At 43.9% G+C, this 24,886-nt stretch overlaps 1 long non-coding RNA gene across 3 annotated transcripts; it reads left to right on the top strand.

Annotated features, from left to right (window-relative positions):
* Positions 1-14,097: 14,097 nt before the first annotated feature.
* Positions 14,098-23,874, top strand: LOC119431133 (uncharacterized). Of its 3 annotated transcripts, none has more exons than XR_007464114.1 (5): positions 14,098-14,343; positions 15,043-15,145; positions 16,830-17,012; positions 18,470-18,633; positions 23,087-23,874. It is a non-coding gene; the product is annotated as an uncharacterized LOC119431133 (long non-coding RNA). The 3 variants fall into 3 exon arrangements; XR_007464115.1 differs by lacking the exon at positions 15,043-15,145 and adding an exon at positions 15,452-15,485 and having other exon boundaries at positions 14,102-14,343; XR_005187992.2 differs by lacking the exon at positions 15,043-15,145 and having other exon boundaries at positions 14,104-14,343.
* The last annotated feature ends 1,012 nt before the right edge of the window (positions 23,875-24,886 follow it).

Below are 24,886 nucleotides of genomic sequence, written 5' to 3'. Positions count from 1 at the left end.
TATTCTCTTCATGCACACAATTAGTGTTCCGTAAAGTAGACATAGATTGGGACATTGCGCGTATGATCATTCATTTAGATAATGTATAGTTTTCTCGCGGAAACGCCGATGTCATGAAGTATGACATCGTTGGCAGCTGAACGAGATGGTTGTTTACGCATGCTGTATCGAAGGGGCCTCCGCTTGCTACGCTTGCTGATACGAGGCAAACAGTGCACCTCGTAAGCTAAATAATGAGTCAGCATAACAATGGGTAATAATACACCCATGTATTTGCGTAGTCACATCTCATTTAGGGAAGCGCCGGTGAGTGCGACTGGCCGCATTCGAGAACGGCAACGTATACGGATATTGTTGCGCGTCGTGTTGTCGCTTTTAGCTTTTTGCGTGTGCACTGTACGAAATGAGGAATGGTTTATTTCAAATCCGTATGGTCAAAACTGAACTACAGAAGCAGCTTTCCTCATCCTAATAGCTTAATTAGCTTCATATCAGTGGGTCTGGTCCGCCAGCAGCAGACGCACGAACTTGGCCACTGTGATAGGCTTAACCTCGGCTGAACGCGATCGGCATCGGCTCAAACTGTGTTTGCGGATGGCGAGGGCTGAAGTTCGGGCAGCCAACAACGCAACACCGCTTGCCACCCCGCATCACTTGCCAGTCCACAGGGAATGCAGCTTCTCGCGACAGCAACATCTCACGCCAAGCGCTAGCTCATGATCGTCGACTCCTGCACGCTCTCGTCGCTGTCGTCTGCATGATCCCGGCATGCTCTGCGTGGACCATTCCTGACGTCATACACAATGTGGCCTATAACTGAGGAGGGGGTAAGGTAGGGTTCTCGAGGCAATAAATTAAATTCATTTGTAAAAAATTTGTGCAGTGAGGGTATAAGCATGTGAGGGTGAGCCGAGAAGGATAATGGGCTGATGTGCGCCGTCTTCCCGCTCGCCCAGTATTGTGCGCGAAAGGCGGTAGTAGGGTGTGTGTGGTTGGGAGGGGGGCGGCAGGGACGGGAGAGTGGGATAATAATAATATTAATAATAAACATTTATTGCCATTAATAAAAAAACACATTTACACAGGCTTGCCAACGCCATTGATGGCTTGAGCGACAGAGCCTGGCAGGTAGCAAAACCATACCAGCGCCGGTATTTTGTAGCGAAGCCTTACCGATGCTAATGCCTTTTCACGCTTTTCGCGCTTGGTCAGTGGTCAGAGCGACGGTCCGCTCACGTTATCAACGGGATCAACCGGCCGTGAGTGGTGGCTAAGACTAGTATAGAATAAGGCATAAGGCATCGCTACAAAATACCGGCCCAGAAATGCATCGCATTGGGGGTCTTCAAGGTGACTGCTGCTACTTTAACATGACAGTTTACGCCATCTGAGCTGCTGCGACGAAAACCCTGCAGAGCTCGGAATCCGCAGCATCTCGATGATGATGATGTGTGGTGTTTTATGGCGCAAGGGCCAGTTATGGCCAAAGAGCGCCATGCCAGTGTTTGTGAGTGTGCAGTGGAGCGATGAATTCTGAGAAGTAGATGAAGTGTGGCTGTAAAGGGGCCTAAAGTAATCGCTGTAAAATGCGTAAAATATATATGCACTAAAATCATGGCAATGACTAATGACGTGTACTATGAAATGGTGAATGCATTGAGAAAGAATGACACGATGTTTAAAATATTTAAGATGTAGTAATTGGAAAGAAGCACTACTGCCTAAGCAGAGCCCTTGAACCACAAGGGCCTGGAGGCATGTGCTTATACAAAACTACTATCACAGCAGCATCCTCTGGAGGGAGGATGCCCTATGAATTTATTGGGCTTATAACATGCAGTACCACGTCGTTTAAGAAAGCGAGGACTGCTTTGGTGCTAAACAGCGGTTCCTCACCAAGAAACATACTGGGATGCAGAGGGACATGATAGCGGTAAGCTAAACGGAAATGTTTTTTTTCTATCTGCTTCGGCATCCCGACACTCCAGGAGAACGTGGAGGACGGTTAGCCTCTCACCACATCTACCACAGGTTGGTGGTTCATCCCCGGTCAACAAAAAACTATGGGTGCCAAATGTATGACCTATTCTGAGACGACAGAATAGGACATCAGTTCATCGTGTTTTCGCTACGGGGGGCCAGAAACCTAACTGTGGCTTAATCAAGTGAAGCTTATTTGTTTCTGCATCCCACAGACGTTGCCAATGGCTTCGCAATTTCTTACGCAAGAAATGTTTCAAATCTGTTGCAGAAACAGCAGCTGTAGGATTAGTAGCGTGCGGTGTTATTGACGTAGCCATTCGGTCAGCTAGCACATTACCCTCAATTCTTCTATGGTCAGGCACCCAGCATATAATGATATGCTGGTTAGATACATACGCTCTACACAGTACGGAATAGAGCTCAATAAGTATAGGATTTTTCTGTTTACAGGGTGACTTTAAAGCGTTTACGACACTTAGAGAGTCTGTAAATATGATTGATTTTTGAAGTTTAGATTTCCTTATATGCCTCACAGCTGACAATAGTGCACAGGCCTCAGCCGTAAAGATACTTGCTTCCGGGTGGAGTACACCGGATTCCGAGAAGGATGGGCCGACGGCTGCATACGACACCCCGTCACGTGACTTAGAAGCGTCTGTATAAAACTCTGTGCATGTGTACTTGGACTGGAGTTCAAGGAAATGCATTTTGATATGTGCCTCTGGTGCGTGCTTAGTGACCTCTACGAATGATGTGTCACACTCTATGAGCTGCCACTGCCACGGCGGTAACAGTTTCGCTGGAGCCATAAGACAGTGTTCAAGCAACGGAACACCCATTTCCTCACTAAGATTCCTCACACGCAAAGAGAACGGCTTTCTCGATGCCGGTCGATTTTGGAAGAGTGTGGCAGTGGTCATGTCGTTTATGGTTGAATAAGAGGGATGTTGAATGTTCGCGTGTACTCTAAGAAAATATGTAAAACTATTATATGAACGCTGCAGATGAAGTGACCACTGATTTGACTCTACGTAGAGGCTCTGGATTGGACTTGTTCGGAAAGCACCGGTCGCGAGGCGGATGCCCAGATGGTGAACGGGGTCTAGAATTTTTAATGCACTTGGCGTTGCGGAATTATAAATTATAGCTCCGTAATCAAGGCGTGAGCGGACAAGACTGTTGTACAAGTTCAGGAGGCATTTTCGGTCACTACCCCATGTTGCGCGCGACAAAATTTTTAAAAGGTTCATCGTCTTCAGACACCTTGCCTTCAAATATTTAAGATGGGGGATAAAGGTAAGGTTCGAGTCTAGAATTATTCCCAGGAATTTATGTTCACTGCTCACGGATAGTTCCTCTTGATTAATCGTGAGATTTGGCACTGGTGTCATGCCTCTTTTGTTTGAGAAAAGTATGCACGTACTTTTCTTTGCATTTATTTTAAATCCATTTACATCAGCCCATTTAGACAGTTTGTTTAATCCAAGCTGTACCTGTCGTTCGCCGATAGCAATGTTGCATGATTTGAAACCTATCTGTACATCATCGACATACACAGAATAAAACATGCTGCGTGGAATAACTGTATACAGGGAGTTCATTTTTACAATGAAAAGTGTGCAACTAAGCACACCCCCTTGTGGCACGCCAGCCTCCTGGGTGAATGTTCTAGATAAAATATTGCCCACTCTTACGCGAAACGTCCGGTTAGACAAGTAGCTTTCGACTGTGTTTAACATATTTCCACGGACCCCCATCGCGGAAAGATCTCGCAGAATCCCGAAGCGCCATGTCGTGTCGTACGCTTTCTCTAAATCTAGAAAGACCGAAAGTAAAAACTGTTTATGTATAAACCCATCTCTGATGTTTGCCTCGATGCGAACAAGGTGGTCTATTGTTGATCTACCTTCTCGGAAGCCACACTGGAAGGGATCTAGTATTTTATCATTTTCTAGGAAACAGATTAAGCACCGGTTTTTCATTTTTTCATACAACTTTCACAGGCAGCTTGTTAGCGCTATTGGCCTGTAGCTGCTAGCTAAAGACTGGTCAAAGCTAAAGCTAAAGTTAAAGTTAAAGCTAAAGGCTTGCCTTGTTTAAGAATTGGGATGACTATGGCTTCTTTCCACAAGGAAGGAATATATCCAGCCGCCCACATGGCATTAAGGAGAGAGAGGAGTGTTGTCAGTGTTTCGGGGTGCAAGTACCTAATCATTTCGTAGATGATACGGTCGCCACCTGGCGCCGAGTTGTTGCAACAAGCAAGAGATGCTTTAAGTTCGGCTAAGCGGAATGGTCGGTTGTAAGCCTCATTTGATGAACCTTTGCGATTAAGGGGCTGCCGCTCTTCGCGTTCTTTGAACTTCAGGAAAGATTGTGTATAGTGCGATTCACTCGATACATATTCGAAGTGTTTGCCTAGACTATCCGCCTGGTCTTCCAGGCTATCACCTTGGCTATTTACTAAGGGTAGGGGATGTGACTCCCGACCTATTAATTTATTTACCCTATTCCAGACTTTCGTTTCATCGGTGTACGTATTTATGCTGCAGATGTACTTTTCCCAGCTCTCTCTTTTAGCACGTCTGCGCGTTCTCCTAACCTGCGATTTTGCTTCTTTAAAATTAATCAAGTTTTCGGCTGTTGGGGAGTTGCGGAATAATCCCCAGGCCTTGTTTTGCTTTTTACGTGCTTTTTGGCATTCCTCGTTCCACCAAGGCAGGCGACGCTTATTAGCTAGTCCATTAGTTTGTTGTATGCACCTTTCTGCAGCGTCAGTGATAAAACCTGTTATATACGCCACAGCATCGTCTACGTTAAGAGAGGCAATGTCATCCCGGCCTAAATATGTTATTTCTTTAAAAAGTTGCCAGTTAGCAGAGTCAACCTTCCATCGGGGAACATGTGGCGAGCATCCATCTTGTTTTGTTAAGCTTAGCATAATTGGAAAGTGGTCGCTCCCAAAGGGGTTCTTCAGAACTGACCACTGCAGGTACGGAATTAGTGTACTCGACACGATACTCAAATCTATGGAGGAGTATGAATTATGCGCCACGCTTTAGTACGTTGGCTCTTTCTTATTAAGTAGACATGCTCCTGAGGAAAAAAAGAAGGTTTTCAATTAGGCGACCTCTTCCATCACAACGCGAGTCTCCCACAAGGTGTTATGTGCGTTGAAATCTCCGAGAACTATGTATGGCTCCGGAAGTTCATTTATGTAGTTTTGAAATTCGGTTTTACGTAGTTGATAGTTGGGAGGGATGTATATAGAGCTGATAGTGATCAGCTTGTCAAACAACACCCCTCGGACAGCAACTGCCTCTAGGGGCGTACGAAGTTTTAATTCCCGGCAGGCAATACCTCTATCGACTACAATAGCCACACCACTGGAAGACACGACTGTTTCATCGCGGTCTTTACGAAAAATGGCGTATTGCCGGAGAAAGTTTGATTGCACACTAAACTATTTCTCACCCTTAAGGGTGTAAAATAGGGTGCTCCCTAAATTTACACCCCACTGCACACCCTTCGAGCACCCTATTTGGGCCGGAGCACCCTACGAGCAAGACGCAAAGGGTGCATTTACCGGAAGGGTGTAAACGAGGGTGCAAGAAGGGTGCTATAACAAATGGGTGCTTAAGTGCTCATAAGGGTGTACAGTATGGGACAAGATTTTGTGGACCACGTGATCAGAAAACGAAGCGGATAGCTTTTAGCGGTCGCCTGGCTAGCCACCGCGGCCTCACTAGGAGCCTTGCTAAAGTAGTGATCGGCTCAGCGCCGGCAGCATCCCGCCGAGGGGAAGGTCCAGTTTTTTCCTGGCGCTCGTGCAGCCTCAACCTCTGCGGCTTGCGACCGGCGCTGACCAAGCATGACGCGCAAGCTCATGATGATGATATATGGGGTTTGATGGCGCAAGGGCCAATAATGGCCAAAGAGCGCCAGGCCAGTGTTAATGAGTTTGAATTGAAGCGATGAATTACGAGTGGTGGATATGACGTGGCTGTAAGGGGGCCTAAAAATAGTTTCTGTAAAGTGCATAAAATCTACAGGTAATAAGATTATGGGAATGACTAATGGCGTGTGCTATGAGCATGAAATATGCATTGCAAATAAATGTTACTATTTACAAAGTATGTCCGATGCGATAATTGGCATGAAGCACTATTGCCTCAACAGAGCCCTTGAACATAAAGGCCTGGAGGCATGTGCTATACTGAGCACTATCGCAACAGCATCCTCTGGCGGGAGGATGTGTTACGAATATCTAGGGCTAATCACATGTAGTACCACGTCATTCAAAAAACCTAGGACTGCTTTGGTATTAAAAAGCGGCTCTTTGCCAAGAAACATACTGGGATGGAGAGGGATATGGTAGCGGTATGCAAGAGGAAAATGTTTCCTTCTCTCTGTTTCGGCTTCCCGGCACTCCAAGAGGACATGGAGGACGGTCAGCCTCTCACCACATCGACCACAGGTTGGAGGCTCGTTACCAGTCAACAGAAAATTGTGAGTACCATATGTGTGTCCTATTCTGAGACGGCAGAATAGGACATCAGTTCGTCGTGTTTTAGTTGTACAGGGCCAGAAACCTAACTGTGGCTTAATCAAGTGGAGCTTATTATTTGTTTCACTTTCCCACATGCGTTGCCAGTGGTTTCGCAGTTTCGTTCGCAAAAAAGGCTTGAGATCTGTGGCGGGAATAGTACTGTTAAGATTGGTAGCTTGAGATGTAATTGATGTGGCCATTTGGTCTGCAAGCACATTACCTTCGATGGATCTATGACCAGGAACCCAGCATATTGTCACATGTCTACCAGATGAGTAAATATTGCACAAATATGAGTAAAGTTCAATAAAAACAGGATTTTTGTGTTTCTTTAAAGACATTAGTGCCTTTACGACACTTAAGGAGTCCGTGAATATTATTGCCTTATGTAGCTTTAATTTCTTAATGTGTTTAATCGCAGACAGTACTGCATAGGCTTCTGCAGTGAAGATACTTGTATAAGGGTTCAATGCGTCTGATTCAGAGAAAGATGGACCGACAGCCGCGTAAGATACACCAGCATGGGACTTTGACGCGTCGGTGTAGAATTCAGGGCAACAGTACTTCGATTGGAGTTCACGGAAATGTATTGCGATTTCGAGTTCAGGAGCGTGCTTTGTGACCTCCACAAAGGATACATCACATGCTATCACCTGCCATTCCCAGGGTGGTAAAAGCTTACCTGGAGGCATTAAACGGTGTTCGAGAAGTGGGACATCCATTTCTTCGCTAAGTTCTCTCACACGTAGTGAGAAAGGCCGTCTCACAGAGGGTCTATTATGGAAAAGTGTAGTACAAGTCAAATCGTTAACGGTTTGAGAACATGGATGTTCATGATTAGAGTGAACTTTGAGGAAGTATGTGAAGCTGATGTATGACCTCTGGAGATGAAGTGACCATTCATTCGATTCTGCATATAGGCTTTCTATAGGGCTTGTTCTGAAAGCGCCGGTGGCCAGGCGGATACCTAGATGGTGAACGGGATCCAGCATCTTTAGCGCACTTGGGGCAGCAGAGCTATATACTACAGCACCATAATCCAGTCGCGAACGAATGACGCTCTTGTAAAGATTCATTAAACATTTCCTGTCGCTGCCCCATGATGTGTGAGATAAGATCTTCATGAGGTTCATTGTTTTTAGGCATTTTGCTTTGAGATATTTTATGTGGGGGATGAAAGTTAGCCTAAAGTCAAGTATGATGCCTAGAAACTTGTGTTCTTTGTTCACAGGTATTTGCTGTCCATGCAGTTCAACACAGGGATCTGGAATCAGGCCTCTCTTTCTTGTGAAAAGAACACAAGAACTTTTGTGGGGATTAACTTTAAACCCGTTTTCGTCTGCCCACTTCGTTACCTTGTTTAAGCCCTGCTGTACCTGTCTCTCGCACACTGCGAGGTTACATGACTTGAAGCCTATTTGTATGTCGTCTACGTAGACGGAATAAAAAATAGCCGGTGGTAATGAGGCACGGAGTGTGTTCATTTTAACGATAAAGAGTGTGCAGCTGAGCACGCCTCCTTGGGGTACACCAGTTTCCTGTATAAATGGACGTGACAATACATTGCCGATTCTGACACGGAAGGTACGATTAGACAAATAGCTCTCTATTAGGCTTAGCATATTGCCATGGATGCCCATTCGCGACAAGTCTCTCAGGATTCCGTAACGCCATGTTGTGTCGTACGCCTTCTCCATATCGAGGAATACTGATAAGAAAAACTGTTTATGCACAAATGCATCCCGGATATTTCCTTCAATGCGCACAAGGTGATCAGTTGTGGATCGCCCTTCTCTAAAGCCACACTGATAGGGATCAAGCATTTTGTTCAGTTCAAGGAAATGTATGAGTCGTCGATTAACCATTTTTTCAAATAGCTTACATAGGCAACTTGTGAGAGCTATCGGACGGTAGCTTGCCGCCGAGGAAGGATCTTTACCTTGCTTCAATACAGGGACCACAATCGCTTCTTTCCATGCGGACGGAAGGTATCCGGCAGCCCAAATAGTGTTGAAGAGTGCGAGTAGTGTCAGTTGTGTATCAGGGTTTACGTTCCTAATCATGTCATACATGACTCTGTCGGGTCCCGGTGCAGAGCTCTTACATGCGATCAAGGCAGCTCTCAACTCGGCAATAGTGAAAGGAAGGTTATACGGTTCGTTCTGTCGGCATGTGCGTACGAATGGCTTACATTCTTCTCTCTGTTTATATTTAAGAAAGGGTTGTGAATAATGGATTGAGCTTGATACACGCTCAAAATGCTCCCCAAGACAGTCGGCCTGGTCCTGCAAGGTGTTCCCTTGGTCATTCACCAGGGGCAACGGATGAATTTGGTGCCCCTTTAGCTTTCTTAAGCCGTTCCACACTTTTGCCTCCTGAGTGTATGAATTTATACCCGAGATAAACCTCACCCAGCTTTCTCTCTTTGCCTGACGTCGTGTCCGCCTTCCCTGCGATTTAATCTGTTTAAATTGAATGAGATTTTCAGCATTTGGAGATCTACGCAATATGCCCCATGCCTTATTTTGCCTTTTTCGCGCCTGTCTACAGTCTTCGTTCCACCAGGGAACACGTCTTTTACGTGAGCTCCCATTCGTTTGTGGGATACACTTTTCAGCAGCATCAATAATAAAAGCGGTAAAATATGCAACAGCATCGTCGATACTAAAATTGTTTATAAAATCTCGTGGTAAATGAGTTGATTCTTTAAAATGCTCCCAGTCAGCAGATGCTAATTTCCATCGAGGAATACTGGGAGGGTTGTCATGCTGCGTTATTAAGTTTAAAGTTACAGGGAAGTGGTCACTTCCAAAAGGATTTTTGATGACGTTCCATTCAAGGTCAGGTAGAAGGGAAGCGGATCCAAGTGCAAGGTCTATCGATGAATACGAATCGTGTTGGGCGTTGTAATAGGTGGGCTCCTTCTTATTAAAGAGACAGGTACCAGAGGTCACAAGAAAATTTTCAATGAGTCGACCTCTCGCGTCGCATCGGGAGTCTCCCCACAAGGTGTTGTGAGCATTAAAATCACCCACGAGTAGGTAGGGTTCCGGCAGTTGATCTATGAGGTTATAAAAATCTGTTTTGATGAGGTGATAGCTTGGGGGTATATATATAGAACAAACAGTTACCAGCTTATTGAAAAGAACTACCCTAACTGACACTGCCTCAAGGGGTGTTTGCAAGGCTACATGATGACAAGCTACAGACTTGTCTGCAGCGATTGCTACACCGCCACACGAGGCGTTATCCTCGTCACGGTCTTTTCGAAAGATGGAGTACTGGCGAAGAAAGTTTGTGTGTGAATGTTTCAGATGTGTCTCTTGAACACACAGCAATTTTGGATTATGTTTATGTAGGAGTTCCTTAACGTCATCGAGGTTGTGGAGAAGACCCCTGACATTCCAATATAGTATTTGTGTATCCATAGTGGGAGTGTGTTGTGCTGTGTGTTTAAGAGGGGAAATCTGTGTTAGCCCACAAGGCCCTTTCCGGGCCCCGTGATGCGGGGTTTGTCTTTTTTGGCGCGCTCCTGAGAGCTGCGCCGATCATTCGGCGTCTGAGACGCCGGTGGGATTTGTGACGTATCCATCACCTCCGCCGAGGCGCTGGATGCCCGCTCGCGGCGCACGCTCACGGGTGTTTCGGGCTTCTCTGCACGAGCAGAGGCCCTAGGTGTCGTAGAGCCTGCAGGCACGGAGGACTGCTGGCTCTTCTTGCTGGATGGCGGAACAGCACTAGCTGATCCCGCAGTGGGGGCGGGTGGCGCTACCGCCGGGCCACTTTGCGTGGTTCGAACGGCCGCCGAGAACCGTTGTGGCACTGCCCCCTGCCGTGCCACTTCGGAGAAAGAAGGCCCCACAAATGAGAGGCGCTTTCGTGCTTCTTTAAAGGAAATGTTTTCTTTTACTTTAAGTGTTATAACTTCTTTTCTTTTTCCATGAGGGACAGGAGCGTGAATATGCCGGGTGTTCACCCTCACAGTTTGCACAGTGGGGTGGGTCGTTACAGTTGTCCGCAGGGTGGTCGTGTGATGCGCACTTTGCACAGGTAGTACGGCCCCGGCAGCTCTGAGAGCCGTGACCGAATCTTTGGCACTTAAAGCAGCGTCGAGGGTTCGGAATGTAAGGTCTGACATTTATTTTCATGTAACCTGTTTCAATTTGTTCGGGGAGCGTGCTAGTACAAAAAGTAAGTATAAGGTGTCTTGTAGGAATTTCCTTGTCGTCTCGCCGGATCTTGATTCGCTGCACATTCGTCACGTGTTGCTCTTTCCAGCCCTCTAGGAGCTCTGCCTCAGTCAATTCTAGTAGGTCTTGATCTGATACTACCCCTCGTGTACTGTTCATAGAACGATGAGGGCTTACAGAAATTTGGGTGTCACCAAACGAGACAAGTTTTGCCAGATTTTCGTGCTGTGCTTTGTCACGGATTTCGAGGAGGATGTCACCACTGGGCATTTTCGTTACTTTGTAACCAGGACCAAGAGAGTCAGTCAGGCATTTAGCAACTACAAAAGGTGATACTGTTCTTACGATTTTACCGGGGGATTCACTGTGAATCACGTGGAAACGTGGGAAAATTTCGGTGGTCTTAGCGAAAAAGCTGAACGATTCATCGGTGCGTCCTCTTTTATGAGAGGGCGATCAGGGAGTTTAGGGTATGAGGAAGCCATACAAATTAGCGTGATTTCGGCAGCGGTGCCAGCCGCCCACCACGGAGCCCAACAAGGGGACGTGACAGGGTTGTTATAAACAAGACCTGCCAACGCCAGCTGTACACAGCCACTATAACCAAATATGATATAACCAAGGTTGGCCATCTCACACAAGGTTAACCCTAGCTGCCTGGAAGATCAGAAAATCAGAAGTGAGGAGGAGACAGGAAAGATTAAAAGTGAGAGAAAAAGACGAAGATTGAAGAGGAGGATAGGAAAAGGCAACTACCGATTTCCCCCGGGTGGGTCAGTCCGAGGGTGCCGTCTACGTGAAGCCGAGGCCAAAGGGGTGTGTTGCCTCTGCTGAGGGGCCTTAAAGGTCCAAACACTCAGCGTCGGCTCAACCCCCAGGATCCCCTTTTCCCCGGACACGGCTAAGCCACGCACGTTTAAGCGTGGGAGGGTCCGACCCTCGTGTGCTCGGGTCCGTGGTGTCGCAACACACCAAACGCCTGCTGACGCAGACGCCCCTGCGGGGGCGCAAGCTCATTACCGTCGGCTGTGTACGGCACTTGGGGAGCTGAAATAACAGCATTTTGACTTTCACCGCAAGTGCGGCCTCCAGCCAGCGGTTAATAAATCTATCGGCTTCGTTTGCAGAACACGTGGCGTACAAACTTTTGTCTACGACTGTACATGTAGTGTAGTATATTTGTACACAGGTTACAAAGAAAGATTAAACCAACAGGACAACGGGAACACAATATGGCTTTTGTGCAGGATAAATATGTCTTGCAAAATACGAGCTTGTTATGTCATCCTTCGAAAATGCATTGTAATTCCATATGCATATTGCTCGTGCAAATATATAGCAGCGGCAAATAAAAGTGATAAATTTTCTTGCAGTGAATGGTGCAACTTCTGTTTCCACATAGATTTCGGAGATTCACAAAATATAAAAAGCCGACATCTCAGTCATACCCAGTGAACCACGAACCTCTCTTCAAGGTCTATAATTGATCCCAACGTCAACGTCTTGAGGTGACGTACATATTACGTCTCGAGTAGGTACCTTTTTATAAGGAAATGCATGGATGTCTAAAGATGTATTATCTACATGAATGTTAGACTACCAGATAACGTACTATGGATGTACATAGGATATCATTCAGGCACCATAAAATTAATTGGTACACTTAGCACTTGAACCATACCTCCTACGTTTCGTAGGCGTGCAGAATGTATGTATGAATGTATGTATGTATGCACTTACGCGGTGTGTACTGTTATTGTTATTATTGGGTTTTTATTGTTATTATTATTGTTATTATTAATATTTAACACGCCCGAAGTTAGGGATATGAAATTACGAATAGATTTACCCCGACGTTAGGAAGTGCTATAGTATAATATATTTTAATGCCTGAGATGTTTAAGTAATTAAGAATTATATTGAAATCTCGGGCAGCAAACAAAAAATGGAGGGAAGCTTAAGCTTCGCCGTTAAGAGTGGAACGCGATAGAGTTATCGGGCCCCGTTCGCATCGCATTTTTCTTTATGACTAGACTTCACTGCAACACAGAATGTGGGAAATCCAGCTTAAAAGACCAAACTTACACAAATCCCCTTAAAGTGGGCTTCACTTTTAAACAGAAATGGGTTGCTGGGAAGACGTTTTTACAGGGGCAATATAAGTGGTCTTATATTAAAATGTGAAGGCCCTGGGACCTTTTAATTATTTTATTAATTGTTTGCTATTGCCCCGACGCGCCCGCGCGTGTTCAGAACATTAGGCAGGCTAAGTTCCAATTTGACCTTGTCGAGGATGCGAGCGACATCTGGATAGGATTTTTGCAAGTAAACTACCCGAGCGCGCCACTGTTGGTATAGTAAAAATGCTGGAAAAGGGGTTTTTGTTTGCGTTTCCTCGTACCAGAATTGTTTTCTCGTACATTCAAATTATAATCCGATGCCACCATGGCTGTAGGTTGTGGTTAAGTCGTACTTTACCATTTTTTTCTGACGGATTTTACTGTGAGAAATTCAATTTTTGTTCACTAACACCTTGCGCCACACGAAGGGCCTGCGCGGTCGGGGTGGTCCGGGATGATTTTCTCTACCACGGACGCCGGCGCTTACGCCGACACCAACGCCGCATTTTCTGCGACACGGGGTCCTTAACGCTGTCGTGTTAATTTATATGATTGACCTTCAAGGCTTATCTGCAATCCACTCCATAATATAAGCATATTCCCCGCGCAGCCTCGTAATATTGCACACGACATTGTGTCTAAATCTCTATTATATAATTGCTGTGCTATTTTATTTTATTATTTTAATATCTGATGCCCTATTTTAATATAATTGTGTTGTTTATTTTGTTGCTTTTGTATAGTTTAGATCACAACCTACTGGTTTAAATAATCTCAAGTAGTGACAGTTCCCTGAAATATAAACAATATTACATAATTGCTATCTTTTTGTTTCGACACGCTATAAATCATTGCGTCCAAAGTTCGCCTTTATCTCTTGCCTACCCCAATTCGATAATTTTTGGTTGGTGCACGTGTAGGTATAGCAATCGGTATTAGTATTGTGTTAATTGTTTGTTTCTTCGAAATAACTTTTTCTAGCAAATGAACGTAATATTTCAAATTTCACGCCAAACTCCTGTAAATTGTCCTTAACAAAATGGCGCCTACAATAATCAACAGCTTTTCGTTTATACTTTAAAGATAAAACCTTCTGAACGTTGTGTTTTTTGTATAATTATTATTACATAATATTACATTTAATATTATAAAATAATACCGTAATTATAGTAGCAATTATAAAGAAGAATTGGCAAGAAGCAGCTGTGGCGCAACGTCTCGCCTTTTCCTTCTGCCTGCTTTGGCGGCGTATTTGCGTTGCGATGGCATCATTCTTCTCGGAGCCGGAGTGAAATTGAAGTCGCGTGTTTGCATTAGTTTTTTGAATTGCTGTTGGGGCTGGGGCTGCGTGATCGTCACTGGCGTCCTCCAGAGTGCCCACCGATCGGAAAGTCGTACGAACCGCAAGCTTTGAACGTCTGTTTATCGCAACATCGAAAGCGGCGGCACAGAAGACGCGATGTGAGCTCCGGTGGGAACAGCAGCCCTTTGTCTCGTAACGGTAAGTAAACGTTTGTTAGCGCAGCTAGCACGCGTATGTGTATTGATTATGAACACTATGTTGAGATATGTCAAGAGCAGAGCACGCCGCGAGGTTGCCGAATTGTTTGAAGCGCTTGGCCAGCCTGTCGAGGCCGGCGACAGCCTTGCGTACCGGCAGCTCAGTAAGCGTTCGCGACGGGCTAGCAGTAGCGTGCCCAAAAGTGAACCGCAAGCGAGCTACTCCGAAAGCGAGTATCCTAGCTTCAGTGCAGTAAGCGCAACGCCTGTTAGCAGTAGCGCGGCTACAGTCTATTGTTCAAGGCTGGTATTTTGTAGCGATGCCTTTCCGGATGCTAATGCCCCTTCGCGCTTTTCGCGCTTGGTCAGTGGTCAGAGCGACGGTCCGTTCACGTTATCAACTGGATCAGCTGGCCGTGAGTGGTGGATGTTAAGACTAGTAAATAAAGCATAAGGCATCGCTACAAAATACCGGCCCAGGTTGCACAGAAAGCAGCTCAGATTGTTCAGATCGTAATGCGGAGGTTTCCGTCGACTGGTGACTATCCGAAGCCGGTGAGGATTCAGAAGAACGGTTTTCCGATGTATTTAACGCTGACGTGCTGGAAACCGCAGAACGGGCAGGAAGCCAAAGCACTAGCAGCTAAAATTTCGCAGCTTCGCTTGCAAAGTGGGCTCTACAATGTAACATTACTCACAGGTCCCTGACACCGCCTCTCCGACTTCTAAGAGCACACGGGTTTTTCCGGAATCTTCCAAAAGATGCTAGAACTTTTCTGAAGACCCCCCGTGGGGCTGTCGAGGTATGTGCATGTGTAGCCTTAAACTAGCTTAAATTTCGTTGAGAAATTTGAAGACAGCACGCTTCCACTTCAAATGCACTTGCTACGTGTTTTGCATCTGCTGTTTGATAATGACAAGAGCATATGTAGGTGGAACGTGGTTGGAGTGGCAGCATGCGTATTTTGCACATTGTATACATCAGAGCATTTGGAGCACCGCCAAATTTTTTTGTTATCTTTTTTATTGGCCGAGTTGTTGAGATGATAAAATAGTTTTGCTGGTGAGAAAGTTCGAGATGTAGTAATTTGCTTACTGTGTGCTTACAGCCCACAACTGAGGGACGTAGTAGAAAGTAGAGCTGTAAGTAAATTGTTATTTTACTTGGGGCAGCCAGCTGTGGGGATTCTAGACAATGTGATTCTGGGCACATCCATTATCGTAAAAATCCTTGAGCGTACAAATTCATTGAGGCTGGAACAGAGAGCAATATTCCCATACACTCCAAACGTAATAACTGCGGACAGAAGCTTCACCAGACATGCGTTTTAATATCAAGGAAAAACACCTAGGGAAACCTATGAAGCTTTCATCATCTACATGAGGGGAGTGACTTGCGTCAGCCCGCCTTCGACCACACTCGTAAAGAAACTGCTCTACCTGAAATCTTAAGTTCTTTTCTCTCAGAAATTGTGTCTGACTTTTGTTTTTTGGGGTGTCATTAATCTTTCTGTTCTTTCTTGAGAGAACTTATTGCACATGATCATAAAACCACTTTCAATTGGTAGTATCAGCATGTGTTCTGTCATTTGTGTTGTTTGCACTGCTTTGCCTTTTCCTTGTTTCTATGATGCTTACTAAACATTTCATTTGGCCCTTTACAATAAGTGACCTCTGAATTGGAGCACAATATTATTCTATTGTTCATGCAACTCGCGGGACTCCTGGAAGGTAGCCTTGCGCTACAGATTCAAGAATCAGCGAAGAGTTCTCCCTAGGGATGGTTGTGTGGGTGAGAACCACACGAAGTTTGGGTCACGCAGGAAGGGCAGTGAAGAAACAGCCACAGTGGAGCTCCAGTGGCACAAAGTGCAAAAGATCGTGGGGGGCATTCCGCAGTGAAATACAATATGTTGATTTGTTTATCTAGGATGACGTGTAGCAAGCTAATGGTGACCATAGTATTTTCATTTGATAATGCTTTCAACTATTTCTAATTTTCACTGAGTAGAAGCGCTCAGAATTTAATTCTGTCTTTTTAGTGCTCTCTGTTTTGAGGTGGTATCAAAGTATTTTGGATTCGTGATTCAATTTAGGCTGGCCAAATATTTAACAAATCAATTTAGCTAGGCAAAACTAAATACCATAAATCAGAAAGACCAATTGCAACAAAATGCAAGGATACAGTTGAAACGAGGCCTTTGGGATACTAATAAAGTTATTTGGTGCTCGACCACAGTCCTTTGTGGGTTTGCTGCCTGTCTAGCAGGTGGGAACAAGGCCATATGTTAATCCACCTAATTAGCTATTTTCATGGTTGACGAAATCCTACGTAGTTGTGTGTTGGTGTAAATGTATCACATAAAAAGGATTGTAAATGAGGCCGTTAACTTTTGACAATACCTCTTGAACATTACTGAAATATTTCCTTGCATAGTGCAGGTGTATTTATGCTGCAATCAGCTATATTGGTGTTGCTTCCCTCAGGATGTTGCTATCTCTACAATAGCCGGAGAAGACGAAACAAGTTTTGCAATGCACACGGACTGGCTCAGTTGTGAATGTCACAAATGCTCCCCTAACGAGGATCAAATCAATGAAAGGATGGCCTTGATAAATAATATTCATGAGGCGAAGAGGAAGTACCCATACATGATGAGCTTTGAGAGGGTAAGTACTTTTGCTACTATGTATGAAACAGCATTTACATTAACTTAGCCTGCATGGTTGTGGAGGCGGCTGCATTCAAAAAGAACTAGAGCTTTTGTAAATGGTTTAAAAACTAATTTTAATGCACACACATGTTCTAGTGTACTAAAAAAAAGACTACTGCTCTCTACATATTTATCTGATGAAAAAGTTAGTGCTCTAATGTATTCGGGCAGAAGACTCATTAGCTATGTCACCAAGGCTGTCCTTGCGCCACAGACGCTTGGCCATCAAAAGGTACACCACAAAGCAATGAAAGTCGTTCAACGCTTGTATGAAGACACTGGCATTTGTGATGAATACTGACTGAACTACATTGTGTGTGTGTGTGCATAGTGCTTATGTGTGAAAAATACTAGAGAACTGTGTTCAAGAGATAACTTTTGAACTTACCGAGAGCAAGACTTTCTTTTTTATTATTGCGATAGCAATTACATGGACACTCCAAAGCGGATTTCTGCCGTCGCCGTGAGGTTCCGTATGACGTCAACGGTGATGAAATCGCCGTATGCTGTATGTGCGACTGAAAGGGCGCGAGGGACGCGCACTTTCATGGCGAGCGAACACATGGCGGAAGACAAACGCGCTTCTGCGCTGTGCTCCATGAAGGGCTGCAGAATTAAGCATCTCTTTTCTCCTTTACAATCACCATATATATATATATATAGAGCAAATACGACTTCTTCCATGGCGTGAAAGGCCGGGGGGTGGGGGAAAGGAGGGAGGGGAGGCGACGTTTAGCTGCCGCACCAAATCCATATTTATGTAAAAACGTTGGGAGACAGAAGGTGGGTAAAGACTTCCGGCGCTGCTCGACGAGTGTCCTGTTCAGATCTCATCGAAAACCTCCGAGCCACCCGCAGAGGCATCGGCAACAGTCACCAACGCCGGGCACGTTCGGTGCGAACGCGGGCACGACGACGGCGTCGACAACAGTACTGCGCGTTGCTGATGCTGCTGCATGTCCAAATTTATACAGCTGATAAAACCACTATGCTTACTCCGTATAGCTCTCTACTAATTTGCTATCGCAATTGATGCTTCGCCTTTCGGGTGAAACTGCGACAATTTTTTAAAACTTTTCTGTGTTAAGCGAAAAAGGGTAGTGGTGGCTAAGACATGGGGACAACTCGATTCATTTTTATTTCAATAAAAAAAGAGTAAACAATGAGCACCATAACTTGGTTTTCTTTTCTGTGTGACTAGAAATTTTCAGTTTCTCATACACCTTCAGAAGAAAAATGCCATTTCTATTTCGTGAGGTCAGAGTGCTCACTTGGATTGTTTACATCTGTCGTTTGCCAAATCTTCAATGTAAATTGTGTGCTTGTAGATAACATGATGGTAAAAATAACTGCTATGTATTTGCTTGGTTCTTGTAGTGCACTTCGGACACATCTTTTTTTGCAATTTTGCAGTGACTTTGCAAGACTGACTAAGATTGACCCATCACCTTGTATTGCAAAAGGGATCAACAAAATTGTGAAAATGGCAGAAATGAAACACATCCCTTGCGAAGCAAGTGTAATGGCATCACTTCAAAAGGCTCGTGAGATGTCACCGGAGAGGCTGCGAACACGACGTGAGTACTGTTACAAAGGCTTCATCGGCAGCTTTTAGACCTACACTCCGTGACATTATTTTTGCAGGGTTTCGTCTCATAGGCATAACATTAGAGTACATCTGTGTTCAATTATTTGGTTCTTTTAAGACAGTTCTTCAAGTTTTCAACTCATATCTTCTCTAAAACTTAAATTCTTTAATGGTAGGTTGTTTGATCTGTGGAATGGAAATAAAGTGGCGTAGTGTTGCACAGTTACATGCGTAGATCAAGAATATTCTGTGCCATGGCAGGCACAGAATATTCTTGACGGGAAAGGTCTTCAAGGTGCAGTCGACATAAATAAGGGGATGTTACCCTAGCACCAGTGTTCATTTGCTTTTAGTGACAGAAAATCACAGCGTTAATAGTTTTCAAAACCAACCTTTGTCACAGATTTAGGGAACTTTAGGAAGATACTAAACAAGTGCATTAAAGTGTTCGCTATAAACCTTTCGCTTTGGAGGCATCCTAACAGTTGCAGCACTTCGGATTCTGTCTTTCAATGTCAAAGAACTTAATGGTCTGTCATCTTTGTGCAAGAGCAGATAAGTTTCTTGCGAGTTTGTTCTGCTACAATGAATGTTTAGTACCCATGAGCTTAGCTCAAAATTCATCATAAACGCACTGTGCTTTACTGTGATAGTTCTGCGTCAAACACGGCAAGCTTAATTTATATCGGAACAGATATCTGGGCCCATTAAAAAAGGAATAAACGACTTTTAAATGGCCGACCTGAATTCCTGTGAAGATAAGTTCTCAGTCTGCGTAGTCAGGTCCACGTGATCTCTGAAAAAACTAGATTTTTCGAGGACATAACTGCAGCACAAGACCTCGCAAACAATTTCTTGCAACATGGCAGGCTAAATATAAACGCTGCATCGTGCATGCATGCACACAATGCAAAACGAAAGACGTGTCCCAATGGTGAACTTAGGGCCGACATACACTCTAAGGTGCATCTTATCTTGAGGCAGAAAAAGGTCTTATTTTGATCTGTACAAGAAAACTGAAGCTTTGCTCACGGAGGTATTGCATCTTTTCCTCGTATGATGCGCTTCCAGGAGTTTACGTGTGATCTTTGCTTTCATCTAGAATGTTAGCACTGTCAAAGTGCAGCGCACCATTTTTGCAACACCTGCAGTGCACACGCGAGTGCATATCTTAGTTATAAAGGTAAACATCTACAGAAGTCTGTCAGGCTTATTAAAAAAATTGTCAGTAAAGGACGACTCTCCAGCCAAGATTTGATTTAATTTAAAACTGACGCTCGGAAAGACCACACATATCGTTCTTGAGCAGTCTTGTGTTGTGCTTTCCACCTTTCCTGGTCTAGGTCTCTTTGTTGTCGTGCTTGCCGGTGGCTTTGAAGGTCGTGCAGTTATACGCTTGGAAGTGCTCCCGTGGATTTGTTCAGGTTTCCTTGCATGGCTTGCATATACCACGATTCTAGGTAGAGCCTCCTCATGTGGTTAGCTTTAGTGCCAATGACACTGGTGCCGTCAAAGTTGATGCGATGGTCATGCTTCTCACAATGTTCTGCGAGGGCGTTGCGCTCTGCATTGAAACTGCCTACATCATTTTTGTGCAGCTGAATTCTTTCTGGGAAGTTCGTCTCACCGATGTAGGAGGTGTAGCACTCAGGCACAAGGCACCTGGTAAACTAATCATGGGAACTTCTTTTGGAGGCCGATCTTATAGTCGTGGTATGAGCCGCTGAAGCGTTGATGTGGGTTTTTGCACAACATGGATACCCTCCTTTCCCAGCACTCATGCTAGCTGTTTGCTTATACCATAAATGTACGTGACGGAGATCCGAAGGGATGGCTGATGGAAGGCAGTATTACTGACGGTTCGTGTAGGAAAGTGTTTGAGGGGTGTGTGGGCGCCCAGGTCAAGTTGTTGCAACACGTGGTGAATGAAGCTTCTTTTGTAGCCATTGTTCAAGAGGTCCATGATAATCGCTTTCTCCTATATTTTTCTCTCCTCTCTTGAACTGCAGATGGTCTTTTCAGTTGCGTTGCGACTACCAATGTATTGTGGGATATGGAGTGGTTTGAGCCAAACTGCAGGTATCTGCCGGTGTGTGTGTAGGCTTTCGATATACACAAAAACTCGAACAGTTTCCACGAGTTTCACTAGCACATCAAGGGAAAAGGGTGTTTTTTTTTACGTCATGTCATTTGCTGAACCCACCGTGACCAGCCTAACATGTCAGCCTATAGTCCTTAGAGAAGTAAAACTTCCACTTGCGGTTTTGTCTGTTGGCTACCTTACTTAATTAGTGTTATTTTTTTAATGATAGCAATTCCTTCCACAAGCATAGCTCGAAGCATTACCATTACACGATAATTACTGGTTAAACTTTTCACGCGAACAAGAACGCTGAGATTTGGATTCTTAGTGACTTTTGAAAAAATCAATATTTCATTCGTCAATAATTCACCGAAAAAAAATAAACATGCTTGACAACAACCACAGGAAAAGTTTGTAGAATAAAAAAATGACCAAAGGTCCTACTCCTAAATATATGGTTGTTATTCGAGGACTGCTGCTGTCTGGTAAGGGACGTCATAAAACCTTGCCATATGGTGCGCCTGTGATAGTTCCAAAAACTGCACTGAGATTTCATTCTACAGCTAGTGCTTGAGGGGAACACTTGCCAACTGGTGGTGCGCTTGGTTAAATCAAATAAATCACGTTGGACCTGAAGCAGCCATGACTTCTCTGGGCAAGAGAATCCACTGTATAATTTGCATTTGTTTGCGTTTTTACTGATGTTTTTAAGCAGTGTTTCTTTTCAGGAAATTTTTACTTTTCTTAAGCAATTGTTGGTTATTATCTTGTGTATTTGCTACCTAGCAACATATGGCACATAAACATGGTAGATAAATACCATATACGGACAATGGCTGCACTATTGTATAGGTGGCTCCCCCAATTTTGGGAGCCAATAATATAAAAACAATCTTAAGAATCATATTTCAAACAAAGTAGTGAAGAAATACGTAAAGCAAGTACTCTAAAAGCATAAAGGTGTTCCCCGGGGAGCTGCCAGCTACTATTATGAATGCACAGCATGTTGCGTCTTCAGATTTTATACGCTTAACCTTACTGGCATTTCCAATGTCAATGGACTGAAGAGATTATTTTATTTACAAGGGGGATGACGACCAGGGCCTGAGCAAGCATAACATTACTGGAATTTTGAATGCCAATGGACTGGAGAGAGACTTCATTTACAAGTGTGGTGATGAGCAGGGCCCGAGCAACCACGAAGTAATAGCGACAAAGAACCTGAATTATGTCTTGGAACTAGGTGCCAGAAATAACATGAAATTGTATAGGACAATAGTTCACCAAGAATTTATAGTTTAAGGACCAAATTTTTGCATGCATATTTTCTTCTTCTAAATGATGCATTGGACATTAATATTCATGATCACCCAGTATTATTGGCCTACGAACGCTGAATAATTTATAATTGAATTTATTCCATGATGTTTGTTTTGATTTCATCCTAACGATGCCTGTGATGTGTAGTTGGTGTTTAGGTCACACAAGACAGCAAGAAAGCTGCAATATAACTGCTGATACATCATTTGTGGTCTATAGCTCTTGAAACGTGTTTAAGCGTTGTAGTGAATTGAAACTATATCAGTGATTATATTGTCGTTTTTTCATGTCTTGCGTGACCTCAACTGCACGTCACAGCCCTCGTTGGATTGATGAAACTGAAATTGGAACATGAGAAAATAAATTCAAATAATAATTTGGCAATGCGAATACCATATGGCCAACCATTTATTATGTCTACCGCATCATTTAAAAGAAGAAAACATGCGACTAAAATAAGGTGTCTACTCCTTTAAAAATGGAACTGAAAATGCCACTTTCAAGTAAGGGCCAATCACCTTCCTAAATTGCAAAAAGTATTTATTTATTCAATATATATATGCCAGATAGTTTCCAGTGTTGTCCTCAGTGTTATCACATGAAGGATTATGGATGCAATTTTTGCTTCTGCCTTGTAATGCACTCACTTTTTTGTGAAAGTGGAATTTAAAATGGCATGCACAAAACAGCTTGGAAGAGAAGTGCGCTGTTTTAGTTCTCAGCAATGTTTAAATTAAGCAAATTCTGTGCAAATTTTGGCCTCAGCAAATCCTGTGGAACATATTTATTATAAAATAAAGCCTCCATCTCAAGAAGTCTGGACACTGCCGAGTGTGGTCCCAAAATTTGCGTCGGGCATAAACCAAAATTGGGTCCATAAATGTCAACTAGCCATTTGTATTGTTAACATTGTTTTTTTACATTGAAATCGTGTATAACCTGCATATAGCTTTATAAAGGGTGAATAAGTAGGAAGAGGTGACAATATACTATTCATGGTCTGTTGGTGATGATGCAATATTTTTTCTTGCCACTACAGGACCCGAGCGTTCCTGCAACCTCTTGCATCGTATTTTCTGGAGAAGACGTTGAAGAGGCTGACCTCCACATCAAGGTGGACCGCGAGATGTTTGCAGTGAAAAATGGGGAGGAGGGGCTGGCGGCTGTTTTATCTGCTTACTGGCTCTTCAATATCCAGTACGACCGCAAGCTGTTCAACACTCTTCTCGTGTTGGAGCGCCTTTTCCTTGGGCTCACATTGAGTACCCCTAGAGTAGTGGCTACAAAGTTCTTGAACAATGTTGCCAAATGTGTGCCATGTTTAATGTGCTGAAGCTGTGCACTGTTACCTCATCATGAGTTTAGCTGTAATTTTCAGATGCAAGTTTTGTTTTGTCTAACCATTTCTGCAATACATATGAAGGAAGCCAACAGTCACCGATAACAAGGCAAGCTTATGGCAACGCTATTCGTTTTTTTTTATTTGCAGTGTTAGTAGTTGGAAATTATTAGTGTAATTATTTTCAGATGTGGTTAGTTAGGATCCCACTGGCAGCATGTGGTTTTCTGCTTTCTGATCATTTACCTGTCAGCCATAAAATGATTACACTAACAATTTTCTATTGTCAGCACCACAAATTGTTAAAACTTAGAAGCATTCTCCATGTGGGGCGTTCCTTGGTCTCGGTCACTGTTGGCATTTTTCATATGCATTACAGAAAGGGTTAAACTATTCAACACTTTCTTATCTAAATGTTACAGGTAAACTGTCTTTTGTATTACATCATTAGCTCTTTTTAACTTTCAATAACTAAGCAAGATTCTAGTCGTAAAAAAAATAAAAGCTCTAGAAGGTTGATACGTACTTCTCGCTTATTACGTAGTTACGAAAGCTGATCTCATATACTGTTGTGGTAGGTCAGCGGAGTATACACGATGCTGCGGATCATTTCCCATATGCAAAGTTAGCAACTGTTCTTTTTGAAGTTGAATGCTGTATTAAATAGGTCAGGTGATATGTATTTGTGTTGCGTTATTTTACTGACGTTCTTAATAAATTTACTTTGATACCAAAACTATTCCGCAATCTTATGTGTACAAAAACCCACCTGTGCCACGCATTTCTCAAATGAGCAAGAGATGACCAGGTGCTGTATAGTGTATATTCTCTGCCTTTGTTGCAAGGGAAATATGACTGTTACAGTTCAACAATCGTATATTTCCTTGGAAACGAATGGTCCCTATGCATTGTTTTCCTGAATCAATTTTTTGTTTGCATGGCATGCATGTCTGGATGGAGACCAAGCGTCCATCTCCTGGGCATGCATGTGTGCAGGTACGCAGGAGCCTTGGATTGATGCTGTGCATTTTGGTCCACAAATAGGTATAGCTATACAACATTTATGAAATGCGTGACAAGTGTCATTCATGGATGGGAAAGATGCATATTGTCCCACTACATATATATATATATATATATATATATACACATTGTTTTGTCCAAATATCAGTTGCTAGCAAGCGGCCTGTCACGCGGCATTGTCTGCGGAGTAGAGCATTCTACCTTTGTGGACACATTTGCGGTCGTACATCAATCCTCGGCTTTTGCTTCTCGGGTGAATCAATGTAGAGCACCCTTCCAGCACCCATTTTATAGGGTGTTATGGTGAAATAGCACCCTTTAGTAAGGGTGCGACCACTACACCCTTTAAAATTTTATGCTGTGCACCCTTCCTTAAGGGTGCTGGCCTCTGCACCCTTTTCTAGCACCCTTTTTTAAGCACCCAATAGGTGGCAAAGGGTGTTCGTCTGGGGACAAGCTGATTTACACCCTTATGGG

The sequence above is a fragment of the Dermacentor silvarum genome, chromosome 10, assembly GCF_013339745.2.
Source record: "Dermacentor silvarum isolate Dsil-2018 chromosome 10, BIME_Dsil_1.4, whole genome shotgun sequence".
NCBI lineage: Eukaryota > Metazoa > Arthropoda > Arachnida > Ixodida > Ixodidae > Dermacentor > Dermacentor silvarum.
Note: the sequence above shows the minus strand (reverse complement) of the source record. Positions and strands in the feature narration are given on the sequence as shown.